General features: G+C 42.9%; 1 protein-coding gene and 1 non-coding gene across 2 annotated transcripts in view; one reads left to right on the top strand and one right to left on the bottom strand.

Annotated features, from left to right (window-relative positions):
• kcnip4a (potassium voltage-gated channel interacting protein 4a) overlaps positions 1 to 17,167 on the bottom strand; it is a 203,456-nt gene that overhangs the window by 45,166 nt on the left and 141,123 nt on the right. The window lies entirely within an intron of this gene.
• Positions 16,292 to 16,367, top strand: trnat-ugu (transfer RNA threonine (anticodon UGU)). Its single transcript has one exon. It is a non-coding gene; the product is annotated as a tRNA-Thr (tRNA).

Genomic DNA, 17,167 nt, shown 5'->3' with positions numbered 1-17,167 from the left:
TGTATTAATGTGATATGAGTGACTCAAACATTACAACAACATTACAACATCAATAGGCTAACAAAACTTAGCTAAAAAATAGTTTCCTGACATGGGCTGGTTGATCTGGACATTTCTGACAAGTTATAAATAGCTCTAAGGTTTGCAATGACTGACATGACAAGAGGAAAACTGATGATGAACAAGCCAATTTGAAATTGCACCTTGTGCATTATACTATTACAACTTTCAAGTCCTTGCCGATGACAAGCATTCCCATAACATGATGTAGCCACCACCATGCTTGAAAATATGAAGAGTGGTACTCAGTGATGTGTTAGCCCCAAACATAAATCTTTGTATTCAGGACGTACATTTATTTTCGTTGACACATTTTTAACAGTTTTATTTTAGTGCCTTATGCCTTCCTTTTTTTTCACTCTGTCATTTAGGTTAGTATTTTGGAGTAACTACAATGTTGTTGATACATCCTTAGTTTTCTCCTATCACAGCTATTAAACTGAAAATGTTTTAAAGTCACCATTAGCCTCATGGGGAAATCCCTGAGCAGTTTCCTTCCTCTACGGCAACTTAGTTAGGAAGGACGCCTGTATCTTCGTAGTGAATGGGTGCATTGATACACCATCCAAAGTGTCATCAATAACTGCACCATGCACAAAGGGATATTCATTGTCTGTTTTTGTAGGTGCCCTTCTTTGCAAGGCATTGGAAAACATCCCTCGTCTTTGTGGTCCTTTTGTTATATTAAAAAAGAATGTTAAACACTTAATGCACACAGAGTGAGTCCATGCAACTTATTTTTTGACTTAAGCATATTTTTACTACTGAACTTATTTAAACTTGCCATAACAAAGTGGTTGAATACTTAACTCAAGACATTTCAGCTTTTCATTATTAATTCATTTGTAAAAAATTCTAAAAACAGAATTCTACTTTGACATTATGGGGTATTGTGTGTAGACTAGTAACAAAATCTAAATTGTATCTATTTTAAATTCAGGCTGTAACAACAAAATGTGGAAAAAGTCAAGAGGTGTGAATACTTTCTGAAGCCACTGTACATGAAGAGAACAAACGGTCATAGGGCTAACACGATTGGAACGGCAGGTCAGTATCAGTTCTTTCTCCTTCCTGGTTGCTTGTGCACTAAGAGTGAAAAGGAAGCCTGGTCGGAACAAACCATGTGTTGTGATCTCACGACATACGACACACCACGGCACACTCTAGTTGACACACTGAAACCTGAGCCAAACTCTAAACTGATCTTATCTCCACCTCAACCATCTCCTTATTTAGTCTCCATTGGGACCTGGCAAGACAACAGAAGACCGAAGCAAGAGTCTCGTATTCACAGTAGGCAAAGCAACATTCTGCCATTGTCCACTTCTAAGGAAACATTTATGGCCTTCCCTGTGGCTCAGTTGGTAGAGCATGGTGTTTGCAACGCCAGCATGGTGTGTGCAACGCCAGGGTTGTGGGTTCGATTCCCACGGGGGGCCAGTACAAAAAAAAAATGCATGAAATGTATGCATTCACTACTGTAAGTTGCTCTGGATAAGAGCGTCTGCTAAATGACGTAAATGTAAATATAAAAGTGTATTGAAAAGTCACTCTACCTGTCAGTGTTGCGTTATGTGACAAATGAGTGTGAAAGTGTTCTACGGGCATTGAACATGTCAGGATGGCCAATGTCACAACAGAGTCTGGGGAAGGTTATTGCCAGAGAACGTTATTAAATAGTCGCAAGGTATTGATGTACAGTACCAGTCAAAAGTTTGGACACATTTACATTTTAGTCATTTAGCAGACGCTCTTATCCCGAGCGACTTACAGTAGTGAGTGCATACATTTTTTCCCCCGTACTGGTCCCCCGTGGGAATCGAACCCACAACCCTGGCGTTGCAAACACCATGCTCTACCAACTGAGCCACACGGGACCTACACATCCAAGGGTTTTTCTTTATTTGTACTATTTTTCTAAATTATAGAAGAATACAAGACATAAAAACTATTAAATAACACATATGGAATCATGTAGTAAACAAAAAACTTTTAAACAAATCAAAATATTATTTATATTTGAGATTCTTCAAAGTAGCCACCCTTTGCCTTGATGACAGCTTTGCACTCTCTTGGCATTCTCTCAACCAGCTTCATGAGGTAGTCACCTGGAATGCATTTCAATTAACAGGTGTGCCTTGTTAAATGTTAATTTGTGGAATTTCTTTCCTTCTTAATGCGTTAGAGCCAATCAGTTGTGTTGTGACAAGATAGGGGTGGTATACAGAATATAGCCCTATTTGGTAAAAGACCAAGTCCACATTATGGCAAGAACATCTCAAATAAGCAAAGAGAAGCGACAGTCCATCATTACTTTAAGACATGAAGGTCAGTCAATGCTGAAAATGTCAAGAATTTTGAAAGTTTCTTCAAGTGCAGTCGCAAAAACCATCAAGCGCAATGATGAAACTGGCTCTCATAAGGACCGCCAAAGGAAAGGAAGACCCAGAGTTACCTCTGCTGCAGACGACAAGTTCATTACAGTTACCAGCCTCAGAAATTGCAGCCTAAATAAATGCTTCACAGAGTTCAAGTAACAGACACATCTCAACATCAACTGTTCAGAGGAGACTGTGTGAATCAGGCCTTCATGGTCGAATTGCTGCAAAGAAACCACTACTAAAGGACACCAATAATAAGAAGAGACTTGCTTGGGCCAAGAAACACAAGCAATGGACATTAGACCAGTGGAAATATATCCTTTTGTCTGATGAGTCCAAATTGTTATTTTTGGAGGTGTGATGGTGCTTTGCTGGTGACACTGTCTGATTTATTTATTTAGAATTCAAGGCACACTTAACCAGCATGGCTACCACAGCATTCTGCAGCAATACACAATGCCATCAGGTTCGCGCTCAGTGGGGCAATCATTTATTTTTCTACAGGACAATGACCCAACACACCCCCAGGCTGTGTAAGGGCTATTTGACCAAGAAGGAGAGTGATGAGTGCTGCATCAGATGACCTGGCCTCCACAATCACCCGTCCTCAACCCAATTGAGATGGTTTGGGATGAGTTGGACTGCAGAGTGAAGGAAAAGCAGCCAACAAATGCTCAGTATATGTGGGAACTCTGTCAAGACTGTTGGAAAGGCATTCCAGGTGAAGCTGGTTGAGAGAATTCCAAGAGTGTGCAAAGCTGTCATCAAGGCAAAGGGTGGCTACATCGATGAATCTCAAATGTAAAATATATTTTGATTTGTTTAACACTCTGCAATGAGTAGGTGTCCAAACTTTTGACTAGTACTATATATGCATATATATGCGTGTGTGACAGGGAGAACAATGTAACCCAAGTGAGAATGCAGGACGTAGTATGGATTTCAAATTGCAACCCAAGTTCCAATATTGGCGGGAGCATATTTTCTTTAATTCTGCTTTCCGGGAGGCAGTCAGTAGGTGTCTGCTATAACACCAATCAATCCACATGTTCTTTCGGAGTTGAAATGAGGATGAACAGACTATTCCTTAGCAGATGGTAATGAACTGAAATTACACAGCAAGAGACGGAGTATGAATGCAAACGGGAGAGTCCTGCAGTCTGGGCAATGGTAGATTTAATAGGTTTTGGTTCAGTCCTGTGGAAGAGGTTGACCAGCATGAGATTGGTTTGACCTGCTCTCCCGCCATTTTACCGACATCACTGGTGCACCTGCTTTTCCCAGCACATTCCTGAGATTTTGGAGAGTCGGATCTGATCGCCCCCAGATTGACAGTTAGTATAGCAGTTCTGGCGGCTTCATAATTAGCCACTCAGAAGCACATCTGCTCATGTTTGGGGATGAGCCACACTAATTTTCCACTTTTTTTTCTCCAGAATTTGAAAAGCAAAATCATGTCAGGTAAGGCTTAGCTAATAATATCAAAATTATGGTGATTAGGCGCGAAGCCAGATCTGGTGGAGAGGCTTGAAATGATTTTAACCCACATAGGTGCCGTGGGAAGTAGTGTTCAACTGTTGCACCCATAAATATTTCAACCACCTGCCTCTCAGTCAGATGGAGAAATGGTGCTGGTGAGTCCCAAGTGGATGAAGATCTGTCTTTCAGACTGACAGACAACTGAAGCTTTGGTTGGTGAGGTTTCGTGTTTGAAATTTGATACAATCCTCTGGCACCAGAATAACATTTCTGTTCATCTCCAGCCGCCAAACTTCAACAAATGCCTCGCCATTACAATCCAGGACGCGAAAGTGGACACACCTTCACTTATAACCTGAACCAAAGCACATTTTAGAGTCAAGACTATGAAGCTAGTTTCCAAATGTGATTATAAAGCAGCAACATCCAGGTAGAGTCAGAGACAGAAATGTGTACACCCACCACAGGCAACACGTGCCATCATTTTTACTCGGGAATATCAGAGCGCTGCGGTCAATAGTGCTGCTCCACGAAGCAGGTGAGCGCAAACATAAACACGGACCTTGTGCCTTCAAGACCCCAAGCTGTTTTATCTGATGAGGCAAGACGCATTAGTCTCTTTGCAGGGTAGCAGACAGCAACAATTCACACACATACACAATGAGACCCCTGTCCTTATTGAATGTTGGAGCAGCACATACTGTATAAGGCCATAGACAGCTAAGTTGAGGCATGCAAAACTAACGACTCAAAAGGAGGCATTTGCTTTTACAGGCAGTGGAATGGGGGAAATCTATTTGCCATTGTCTCCACTGTCAATCTGAATATTGACCTTTTTAAAGTCTAGCTTTTTGGAGACGGCATGCAAATGCTCAGTGCCAGAAAAAAGCCACGTCCACTGACAACCACTGGATCTTGTGTACAAGATGGCTGTGTGTATGTGTGTGTGTGTGTGTGCAATGTTGGCATTCCAAGGTCTAGTTTGTAGGAAGGGGGTGCGACCAAGTCGCACCTGTGGGGCCGTATTCCGATAGTCCGCCTGAGTTTACATTTCCTGAGGAGTAATAGAATCACTTTGGCCCTCTCACCGCCACATATATTTGCAAATGATCCAACACAAATGCTAGACCACAGCTTGACACCAGAATACAATACAACCACTGCCAAACAATGGACATCCGTCAAATTACTTCTCTGCATCGGTGTTGTGTCTGATGTACAAAGTCGATTGAAGATGGTACTTTCGACCACACTCTTGACTACCTAATGGGGAAGGCTCATTATCTCCCACATAGCCATGGAAAAGATAGGGGACGGTAGATACAAATAAATGCAGCCATTCTTTCCCATTTGCTACATCAAACACAAACTTGCCTTAAGATTGCAGTCTGGGAAAAAATATTTCATTGCTGTTATCTAATAAATCAGTAGCATCTATACTGAACAAAAATATAAAACGCAACACTCAACAATTTCAAAGGTTTGACGGAGTTCATATAAGGAAATCAGTCATTTGAAATAAATTCATGAGGCCCAAATCTATGGATTTCACATGACTGGGCAGGGGCGCAGCCATGGGTGGGCCTGGGAGTGCATAGGCCTACCCACTTGGGACCCAGGGCCCACCCACTGGGGATCCAGGCTCAGTCAATCAGAAGGTGTTTTTCCCCACAGAAGGGCTTTATTACAGACAGAAATACTCCTCAACAACCCCCCTCTCCCCTCTCAGTCGATCCCACAGGTGAAGAAGCTCCCCTCTCAGTCGATCCCACAGGTGAAGAAGCCGGGTGTGGAGCTCCTGGGCTGGTGTGGTTACACGTGGTCTGCGGTTGTGAGGCCGGTTGGACGTACTGCCAAATTCTCTAAAACAACTTTGGAGGCGGCTTATGGTAGAGAAATTAAATTCTCTGGCAACAGCTCTGGCGGACATTCCTGCAGTCAGCATGCCAATTGCAAGCTGCCTCAAAAAAAACTTTATTGTCCCCAGTTCAAGGTGCACCTGCTTAATGACCATGCTTCTTTATGTGCCACACCTGTCAGGTGGATGGATTATCTTGGCAAATGAGAAATCTTTATTAACAGGGATATAACCAAATTTGTGCACATAATTTGACAGAAAAACGTTTTTTGTGCATATGGACATTTCTGGGAGCTTTTATTTCAGCTCATGACTTTATATGTTGCGTTCATATTTTTGTTCAATGCAGTTCCATGTTGCTGGCTCTGAGGACTGCAGTGGAATGGCTTTGGATAGGAAGGCTGGTCATTGTTTCCATGAACCCCGGCCACATTGGCAACTCATTTTCACTAACAACAATAGAGCCAACTGTTCATGCAATGGCCTTGGTTATTAAAGCAATGCACAGAATTCTTTTTTTTTTGTCAGTCCATTTGTGCTGTATGCAAATCTTTGCCACTGTTTAAATGCAATGCTTTATGCTGTCAGCACAAGGTCCACTCCAGGTGAAGTAGCCTAAACTGTGGTGGCAGAGAGTAGACAGGGAGAGATAGGCGAACAGTCAAAAACCATGTTTCAACTATTGGCCATGTTGCCAGGTAAGATGTCTCAATTACAGTGTTGGTCAGCACACACTAATAAAGCACAGGTGGTGAATCAGAGCTAAATCTGGCTTAATAATCAGCATTCACTGGCATCAAATAGGGGACCATTATGTACTAAAAGGCACACTTGGTCAACAAAATGCCAATAGATAATTTGTTCGTTCGACACGGTGGGATTTTTGTGTGTCGATAAAATTAATTATGCGATAAATGGCGGAGGTGTAAAGGGGTGCGTAACTGGTGGCAGGGAAGTCAGACGCAGGAGAGCAGAACTAGGTAGTAGCCGGAGCGGTTTAATCCAAAAACCAATGGCATAAAAATACCACAGAATATGGGTATAAAAAAAACAACGCGCACCAGTAAGTGCACAAGTCTTACAACAAACAATCCCACACAAAGACATGGGGGGAACAGAGGGTTAAATACACAACAAATAATGAGGGAAATGGAAACCAGGTGTGTAGGAAAACAAGACAAAACAAATGGAAAATGAAAAGTGGATGGACGATGGCTAGAAAACCGGTGAAGCTGACCGCCGAACGCCGCCCGAACAAGGAGAGGAAACGACTTCGGTGGAAGTCGTGACAGGAGGGAATGCCTTTAGGCGCAAATATTGATACAATAGCTATCATATTGAAGCAAACAGAGTCACCCGGTGATATGGTTTGGTCCTCCCACTACGACTCGGGAAACTATGCAGTTTATTACATGCTGACCAGACTGGACACGTCGCATGCGCGAGCGTCGCAAAATAAATGTAGAAATCCATGTTATTCAATTATTGCACCCACACTGCTCGCACATGCCAACGAGCATCTGCAATGCCAAGGGCTAAAATAGAAATCCTTTCTATTTCTGACGCAGATCGTGCTGAAAGTCCTGCCTCTCCCATCTCCTCATTGGTTTATAGAAGCAGGTACCCACGTGCCATCTTCTCATTGGTTATACCCACGTGGGTGATTGAAAGACGAATTGTTTTGCCAGGAGTCGTGGTAATACTATGAAAGTTTAGATGCCGATCACCATATAAGTTCAAAGATGAAAAAGCCTGGAAGGAGGAGAGATGACTAGAAACGATTCGGTTGGCCGTTTTATGTGTGGATTAATTGTCGGAGTAGAGGACCTTGTGCATTTCAGGTAAAATAACAACTCAATGTTTATATCCCAGGACAAATTAGCTAGCAACAGCAAGCTAGCTAAATAGGACAAATTAGCTAGCAAGTGCAAGCTAACTAGCTAAATTGCCATACATGTTTAATGCTTTTCAACCTGTCCCCAAAATAATGTCATTGGTTCAGAGTTTGTTTTCATATTTTAACCTGCGTGTCGTGATCGCGTTTGGTGTAGGGGGACAAAATAAATGTATGCACGATAGCGCCCGGTTTGGGTTCCGTGTTAGGCTACAGACGATTCCAATAAATATTCTGTTGACATGATGATCGAAGCTTGACAAATAAATATTCTTGCTCTTATCCATAATAATTTCATAATGTAGACTAGCCTACCCACACAGCCTACCCGCACTATCGGTGAGCTGTTGGCTAGAGCGCACGCGCGATGACCAAAGTAGGCACATTTGCTATTTAACGCAACAGTTTTTTGTGACTAAACTATCGGTAGATTTGAAAATGCGATGGAAACACAGTGAACTTTCGATTTTTATTTAGTACATGAATACTTAAGAAAAAAAGTAAATTGTGTGCACTACACGCTGTTTTTTATCTGCAACAAGTCTGTTCGGTAGAAACACCACTGGTTTTCTTTATGCAGATTTTAAAATATTGACATGATAAAACTGTCACCAATTGGATGGACACCTAGCTACTACTGTAAGCAATGTTTTTTGTGCATTAAAGTTCAAATGTGCAGCTTTTCCAAAATAACATAGTTTTTTAGCTGTACCAGAACGTCAATCATTTACTTTGGTTAGAACTCTTGAAAAAGTCAAGTCGTCCCTAAGCTGTTTTTTCCCCGTTCTTAAACTGATACGGGCATCACAAAATGTTGTCCTTTGCTATTATGGACAATGAGTGACTGCATTTCGGGGCGAGGGATTTGGTGACAACATTTGCCCACTGACAAAGAAAGGATCAGTGTATAATTTTAATGGTAGGTTTATTTGAACAGTGAGAGACAGAATAACAAAAATATCCAGAAAAACGCATGTCAAAAAGTTTATAAATTGATTTGCATTTTAATGAGGGAAATAAGTATTTGACCCCCTCTCAATCAGAAAGATTTCTGGCTCCCAGGTGTCTTTTATACAGGTAATGAGCTGAGATTAGGAGCACACTCTTAAAGGGAGTGCTCCTAACCGCAGCTTGTTACCTGTAAAAAATACACCTGTCCACAGAAGCAATCAATCTATCAGATTCCAAACTCTCCACCATGGGCAAGACCAAAGAGATCTTCAAGGACGTCAGGGACAAGATTGTAGACCTACACAAGGCTAGAATGGGCTACAAGACCATCGCCAAGCAGCTTGGTGAGAAGGTGACAACATTTGGTGCGATTATTCGCAAATGGAAGAAACACAAAAGAACTGTCAATCTCCCTCGGCCTGGGGCTCCTCGTGGAGTTGCAATGATCAAGAGAACGGTGAGGAATCAGCCCAGAACTACACGAGGGGATCTTGTCAATGATCTTAAGGCAGCTGGGACCATAGTCACCAAGAAAACAATTGGTAACACACTACGCCGTGAAGGACTGAAATCCTGCAGCGCCCGCAAGGTCCCCCTATTCAAGAAAGCACATATACATGCCCGTCTGAAGTATGCCAATGAACATCTGAATGAGTCAGAGGACAACTGGGTGAAAGTGTTGTGGTCAGATGAGACCAAAATGGAGCTCGTTGGCATCAACTCAACTCGCCGTGTTTGGAGGAGGAGGAATGCTGCCTATGACCCCAAGAACACCATCCCCACCGTCAAACATGGAGGTGGAAACATTATGCTTTGGGGGTATTTTTCTGCTAAGGGGACAGGACAACTTCACCGCATCAAAGGGACGATGGACGGGGCCATGTACCGTCAAATCTTGGGTGAGAACATCGTTCCCTCAGCCAGGGCATTGAAAATGGGTCGTGGATGGGTATTCCAGCATGACAATGACCCAAAACACACGGCCAAGGCAACAAAGGAGTGGCTCAAGAAGAAGCACATTAAGGTCCTGGAGTGGCCTAGCCAGTCTCCAGACCTTAATCCCATAGAAAGTCTGTGGAGGGAGCTGAAGGTTCGAGTTGCCAAACGTCAACCTCGAAACCTTAATGACTTGGAGAAGATCTGCAAAGAGGAGTGGGACAAAATCCCTCCTGAGATGTGTGCAAACCTGGTGGCCAACTACAAGAAACATCTGACCTCTGTGATTGCCAACAAGGGTTTTGCCACCAAGTACAAAGTCATGTTTTGCAGAGGGGTCAAATACTTATTTCCCTCATTAAAATGCAAATCCATTTATAACATTTTTGACATGCGTTTTTCTGGATTATTCTGTCTCTCACTGTTCAAATAAACCTACTATTAAAATGATAGACTGATCATTTCTTTGTAAGTGGGCAAACGTACAAAATCAGCAAGGGATCAAATACTCCCCCCCCCCCACTGTACTTTTTCCACCACTGCTTTTCCCTGTAGCTGCTCCACCCACCAATTCACAGATATACAAAAATAAAGTTAATAAGAGGTGAGAGAAATTTCAGAAGCTCTTGAGTTTCACAAAATCAACTTGCTAAGTTTTCTTTCATTGAGTGTGCATATGAACCAAATATTGGTTGGAAAAGTGACAAACACATTTTCACATTCATGTGATAACACATACATAATTAGATAACATGAGCTTTAGATTTAAAAAATATGGCGTGCATTATTAAAGAAGTTGGGGGGGATTATTCAGACCCCTTCCCTTTTTCCACATTTTGTTACGTTACAGCCTTGTTTGAAAAATGATTAAATTCAAAAATGTCCTCATCAATACCCCATAATGACAAAGCGAAAACAGGTTTTCCATTGATCATCCTTGAGATGTTTCTACGTTGAGAGTCCACCTGTGGTAAATTCAATTGATTGGACATGATTTGGAAAGGGACACACCTGTTTATATAAAGTCCCACAGTTGACAGTTTATCTCAGAGCAAAAACCAAGCCATGAGGTCAAAGGAATTGTCCATAGAGCTCCAAGACCGGATTGTGTTGAGGCACAGATCTGGGGAAAGGTACCAAAAAATGTCTGCAGCATTGATGGTCCCCAAGAACACAGTGGCCTACATCATTCTTAAATGGAAGAAGCTTGGAACCAGCAAGACTCTTCCTAGTTGCTAGCTCCACAATGAAATAGGGTGCAGGCCAGGCAGCAGGCTGTTAGCCAGCCTACCAGCTTAGTGGAGTCTGCCACTAGCACAGTCAGTGTAGTCAGCTCAGCTATCCCCATTGAGACCGTGTCTGTGCCTTGACCTAGGTTGGGCAAAACTAAACATGGCGGTGTTCACCCTAGCAATTCTAGTGTTCACCCTCACTAGAATAAAGACCTCCTCCATTCCTGCCATTATTGAAAGAGATCGTGATACCTCACATCTCAAAATAGGGCAATTTAATGTTAGATCAAAGGCAGTTATAGTCAATTAACTAAATCACTGATCATAATCTTGATGTGATTGGCCTGACTGAAATATGGCTTAAGCCTGATGAATTTACTGTGTTAAATGAGGCCTCACCTCCTGGTTATACTTGTGACCATATCCCTGTGCATCCCGCAAAGGCGGAGGTGTTGCTAACATTTACGCTAGCAAATTTCAATTTACAAGAAAAACAACGACGTTTTTGTCTTTTGAGCTTCTAGTCATGAAATCTATGCAGCCTACTCAATCACTTTTTATAGCTACGGTTTACAGGCCTCCTGGGTCATATACAGCGTTCCTCACTGAGTTCCCTGAATTCCTATCGGACATTGTAGTCATAGCAGATAATATTCAAATTTTTGGTGACTTTAATATTCACATGGAAAAGTCCACAGACCCACTCCAAAAGGCTTTCGGAGCCATCATCGACTCAGTGGGTTTTGTCCAACATGTCTCTGGACCTACTCACGGCCACAGTCATATTCTGAACCTAGTTTTGTCCCATGGAATAAATGTTGTGGATCTTAATGGTTTTCGTCATAATCCTGGACTATTGGACCACCATTTTATTACGTTAGCAATCGCAACAAATAATCTGCTCAGACCCCAACCAAGGAGCATCAAAAGTCGTGCTATAAATTCTCAGACAATCCAAAGATTCCTTGATGCCCTTCCAGACTCCCTCTGCCTACCCAAGGACGTCAGAGGACAAAAATCAGTTAACCACCTAACTGAGGAACTCAACTTAACGTTGCGCAATACCCTAGATGCAGTTGCACCCCTAAAAACGAAAAACATTTGTCATAAGAAACTAGCTCCGTGGCATACAGAAAATACATGAGCTCTGAAGCAAGCTCTCAGAAAATTGGAACGGAAATGGCGCCACACCAAACTGGAAGTCTTCCGACAAAAGACAGTACCGCGCAGTATCGAAGAGCCCTCACTGCTGCTCGATCATCCTATTTTTCCAACGTAATTGAGGAAAATAAGAACAATCCAAAATTTATTTTTGATACTGTCGCAAAGCTAACAAAAAAAAGCAGCATTCCCCAAGAGAGGATGGCTTTCACTTCAGCAGTAATAAATTCATGAGGAAAAGATCATGATCATTAGAAAACAAATTACGGACTCCTCTTTAAATCTGCGTATTCCTCCAAAGCTCAGTTGTCCTGAGTCTGCACAACTCTGCCAGGACCTAGGATCAAGGGAGACACTCAAGTGTTTTAGTACTATATCACTTGACACAAAGATGAAAATAATCATGGCCTCTAAACCTTCAAGCTGCATACTGGACCCTATTCCAACTAAACTACTGAAAGAGCTGCTTCCTGTGCTTGGCCCTCCTATGTTGAACATAATAAACAGCTCTCTATCCACCGGATGTGTGCCAAACTCACTATAAGTGGCAGTAATAAAGCCTCTCTTGAAAAAGCCAAACCTTGACCCAGAAAATATAAAAAACTATCGGCCTATATCGAATCTTCCATTCCTCTCAAAAATTTTTGAAAAAGCTGTTGCACAGCAACTCACTGCCTTCCTGAAGACAAACAATGTATACGAAACGCTTCTGTCTGATTTTAGACCCCATCATAGCACTGAGACTGCACCTGTGAAGGTGGTAAATTACCTTTTAATGGCGTCAGACCGAGGCTCTGCATCTGTCCTCGTGCTCCTAGACCTTAGTGCTGCTTTTGATACCATCGATCACCACATTCTTTTGGAGAGATTTGAAACCCAAATTGGTCTACACGGACAAGTTCTGGCCTGGTTTAGATCTTATCTGTCGGAAAGATATCAGTTTGTCTCTGTGAATGGTTTGTCCTCTGACAAATCAACTGTACATTTCGGTGTTCCTCAAGGTTCCGTTTTTGGACCACTATTGTTTTCACTATATATTTTACCTCTTGGGGATGTCATTCGGAAACATAATGTTAACTTTCACTGCTATGCGGATGACACACAGCTGTACATTTCAATGAAACATGGTGAAGCCCCAAAATTGCCCTCGATAGAAGCCTGTGTTTCAGACATAAGGAAGTGGATGGCTGCAAACTTTCTACTTATAAACTCGGACAAAACAGAGATGCTTGTTCTAGGTCCCAAGAAACAAAGAGATCTTCTGTTGAATCTGACAATTAATCTTGATGGTTGTACAGTCTCAAATAAAACTGTGAAGGACCTCGGCGTTACTCTGGACCCTGATCTCTCTTTTGACGAACATATCAAGACTGTTTCAAGGACAGCTTTTTCCATCCACGTAACATTGCAAAAATCAGAAACTTTCTGTCCAAAAATGATGCAGAAAAATTAATCCATGCTTTTGTTACTTCTAGGTTAGACTACTGCAATGCTCTACTTTCCGGCTACCCGGATAAAGCACTAAATAAACTTCAGTTAGTGCTAAATACGGCTGCTAGAATCCTGACTAGAACCCAAAAAATTGATCATATTACTCCAGTGCTAGCCTCCTGTTAAGGCAAGGGCTGATTTCAATGTTTTACTGCTAACCTACAAAGCATTACATGGGCTTGCTCCTACCTATCTTTCCGATTTGGTCCTGCCGTACATACCTACACGTACGCTACGGTCACAAGACGCAGGGCTCCTAATTGTCCCTAGAATTTCTAAGCAAACAGCTGGAGGCAGGGCTTTTTCCTATAGAGCTCAATTTTTATGGAATGGTCTGCCTACCCATGTGAGAGACGCAGACTCGGTCTCAACCTTTAAGTCTTTACCGAAGACTCATCTCTTCAGAAGGTCATATGATTGAGTGTAGTCTGGCCCAGGAGTGTGAAGGTGAACGGAAAGGCTCTGGAGGAACGAACCGCCCTTGCTGTCTCTGCCTGGCCGGTTCCCCTCTCTCCACTGAGATTCTCTGCCTTTAACCCTATTACAGGGGCTGAGTCACTGGCGCTCTTCCATGCCGTCCCTAGGAGGGATGCGTCACTTGAGTGGGTTGAGTCACTGACGTGGTCTTCCTGTCTGGGTTGGCGCCCTCCCTTGGGTTGTGCCATGGCGGAGATCTTTGTGGGCTATACTCGGCCTTGTCTCAGGATGGTAAGTTGGTGGTTGAAGGTATCCCTCTAGTGGTGTGAGGGCTGTGCTTTGGCAAAGTGGGTGGGGTTATATCCTGCCTGTTTGGCCATGTCCGTGGGTATCATCGGACGGGGCCACAGTGTCTCCTGACCCCTCCTGTCTCCGCCTCCAGTATTTATGCTGCAGTAGTTTGTGTCGGGGGGCTAGGGTCAGTCTGTTATATCTGGAGGATTTCTCCTGTCTTATCCGGTGTCCTGTGTGAATAAGGGTATGCTCTCTCTAATTCTCTTTCTTTCTCTCTCAGAGGACCTGAGCCCTAGGACTATGCCTCAGGACTACCTGGCATGATGACTCCTTGCTGTCCCCAGTCCACCTGGCCGTGCTGCTGCTCCAATTTCAACTGTTCTGCCTGCGGCTATGGAACCCTGACCTGTTCACTGGACGTGCTACCTGTCCCAGACCCGCTGTTTTTAACTCTCTAGAGACAGCAGGAGCGGTAGACATTTACTCGAGGTGCTGACTTGTTGCACCCTCGACAACTACTGTGATTATTATTTTTTGACCATGCTGGTCATTTATGAACATTTGAACGTCTTGGCCATGTTCTGTTATAATCTCTACCCAGCACAGCCAGAAGAGGTTTGGCCACGCCTCATAGCCTGGTTCCTCTCTAGGTTTCTTCCTAGGTTTTGGCCTTTCTAGGGAGTTTTTCCTAGCCACATTGCTTCTACACCTGCATTGCTTGCTGTTTGGGGTTTTAGGCTAGGTTTCTGTACAGCACTTTGAGATATCAGCTGATGTAAGAAGGGCTATATACATACATTTGATTTGATCAAACTGAGCAATCAGGGCAGAAGGGCCTTGGTCAGGGAGGTGACCAAGAACCCGATGGTCACTCTGACAGAGCTCCACAGTTCCTCTTTGGAGATGGGAAAACCTTCCAGAAGGACAACCATCTCTGCAGCACTCCGCCAATCAGGCCTTTATGGTAGAGTGGCCAGACGGAAGACACTCCTCAGTAAAAGAAACATGACAGCCCGCTAGGAGTTTGCCAACAAGCACCTAAAGGACTCTCAGACCATGAGAAACAAGATTATCTGGTATGATTAAACCAAAATTGAACTCTTTGGCCTGAGTGCAAAGCATCACATCTGGAGAAGACCAGGCACCGCTCATCACCTGGCCAATACCATCCCTATGGTGAAGCATGATGGTGGCAGCATCTTGCTGTGGGGATGTTTTTCAGTAGCAGGGACTGGGAGACTAGTCAGGATCGAGGGAAAGATGAACGGAGAAAAGAGATCCTTGATGAAAACCTGCTCCAGAGCCTTCAGGACCTCAGACTGGGCAGAAGGTTCACCTTCCAACAGGACAACGACCCTAAGCACACAGCTAAGACAATGCAGGAGTGGCTTTGGGACAAATCTCTGAATGTCCTTGAGTGGGCCAGCCAGAGCCCAGATTTGAAACCAATCCAACTCTCCATCTCTGGAGAGACCTGAAAATAGTCGTGTAGCGATGCTTCCCATCCAACCTGACAGAGCTTGGGAGGATCCGCAGAGAAGAATGGGAGAAACTCCCCAAATACAGGTGTGCCAAACTTGTAGCATCATACCAAAGAAGACTTGAGGCTGTAATTGCTGCCAAAGGTGCTTCAACAAAGTACTGAGTAAAGGGTAAATGTGATATTTCAGTTTTTGGTTTTTAATACATTTGCAAAGATTTCTAAAAACCTGCGTTTTCTTTGTCATTATGGGGTAGTGTGTGTAGATTGATGAGGGGGAATAAAACAATTGAATCTATTGAAAAAAAAAGGCTGTAATGTAACAAAATGTGGAAAAAGTCAAGGGTCTGAATACTTTCCGAATGCAGTGTATATCAGCCCTAAAATCTCAACTGCCATGTGTTCAATGTTTGGAAACCGATGCAGAGTTGGGGTTCATTGAGTCTCACAACTTAAACTCATGGAGCCTGTCCATTACAAATCAACAGCACTGAGTTACAATTGGTTTTGTGACGGATTACAGCAAGTGAAAGCACAGCAGAGGCTTTCACTTGCAATGAAAGGGTTCACCCCATTCATGCCCACGCCAGTGGTTGTGTGACAACATTATTTATATCCTGCAAACTTCAAAGCCACTGCAGAATTCTATGAAAAGGTGGTTCCGTGTGGCTCAGTTGGTAGAGCATGGCGCTTGTAACACCAGGGTTGTGGGTTCGATTCCCACAGGGGACCAGTAAAAAAATGAAAATGTATGCTGCACTACTGTAAGTTTCTTGGATTAAGAGTGTCTGCGAAATAACTCAATTGTAAAGAGCTATCTCTAATTGGGAGCATTCCCATTTGCTGATACCACAAAGCTCCCTGGTATTGTTGTAGCCTATGATGTATCCAATCCAATAAAACTGCAGATTCCTTTGTTACGGATGGTCCCTTTTATCAGTCTTATGGCAAATTACAAACCCGTCTGTATGGCTGATAGTTTTCACTGTTTCATACATAAAGCAATGGCAGTGGTGCCCTGAGGCGGTGGCATCCCCTTTAATGAAATGACTTTAGACCAGTCAGCACTTTCACAACTCAAACTAAAATGGCATGAACTCACTCACAACAACATTATGTGCAGACTTTAAAACATATGGGTTAAAGACTTTCAAAGCCAGACAAAACACTCTGACATTCAGGGATATTCGTCTGGAAAACAAAACAAAAAAACGTATTCATAAATATCTGATCAACCTTTGCATAATGCATGAGAACACCTACCTCCTCTGCATAATTACAGAAAAAAAAATTTTACTCGATAATTCACGTTATCAAAGTGCTGATTGACAGTATTCCCTATATTGTCTTGATTGAATAATAAATAACGGATGGGTTACTTCAGGCCTCAGGCAGTCAGCTTCAAAGCTCCTCAAACAAAATGGAAAAGTTTCAAGAGAAAACAAAAATAAGATAATACTTCATACATTTTTCACAACAACCATAGTTTAATTTAATAAGTATTTTACAGTCTGTGATATGGGCCATAAAAGC

This window comes from Salmo trutta, chromosome 5 (genome assembly GCF_901001165.1).
Source record: "Salmo trutta chromosome 5, fSalTru1.1, whole genome shotgun sequence".
Classification (NCBI taxonomy): Eukaryota; Metazoa; Chordata; class Actinopteri; order Salmoniformes; family Salmonidae; genus Salmo; species Salmo trutta.
Note: the sequence above shows the minus strand (reverse complement) of the source record. Positions and strands in the feature narration are given on the sequence as shown.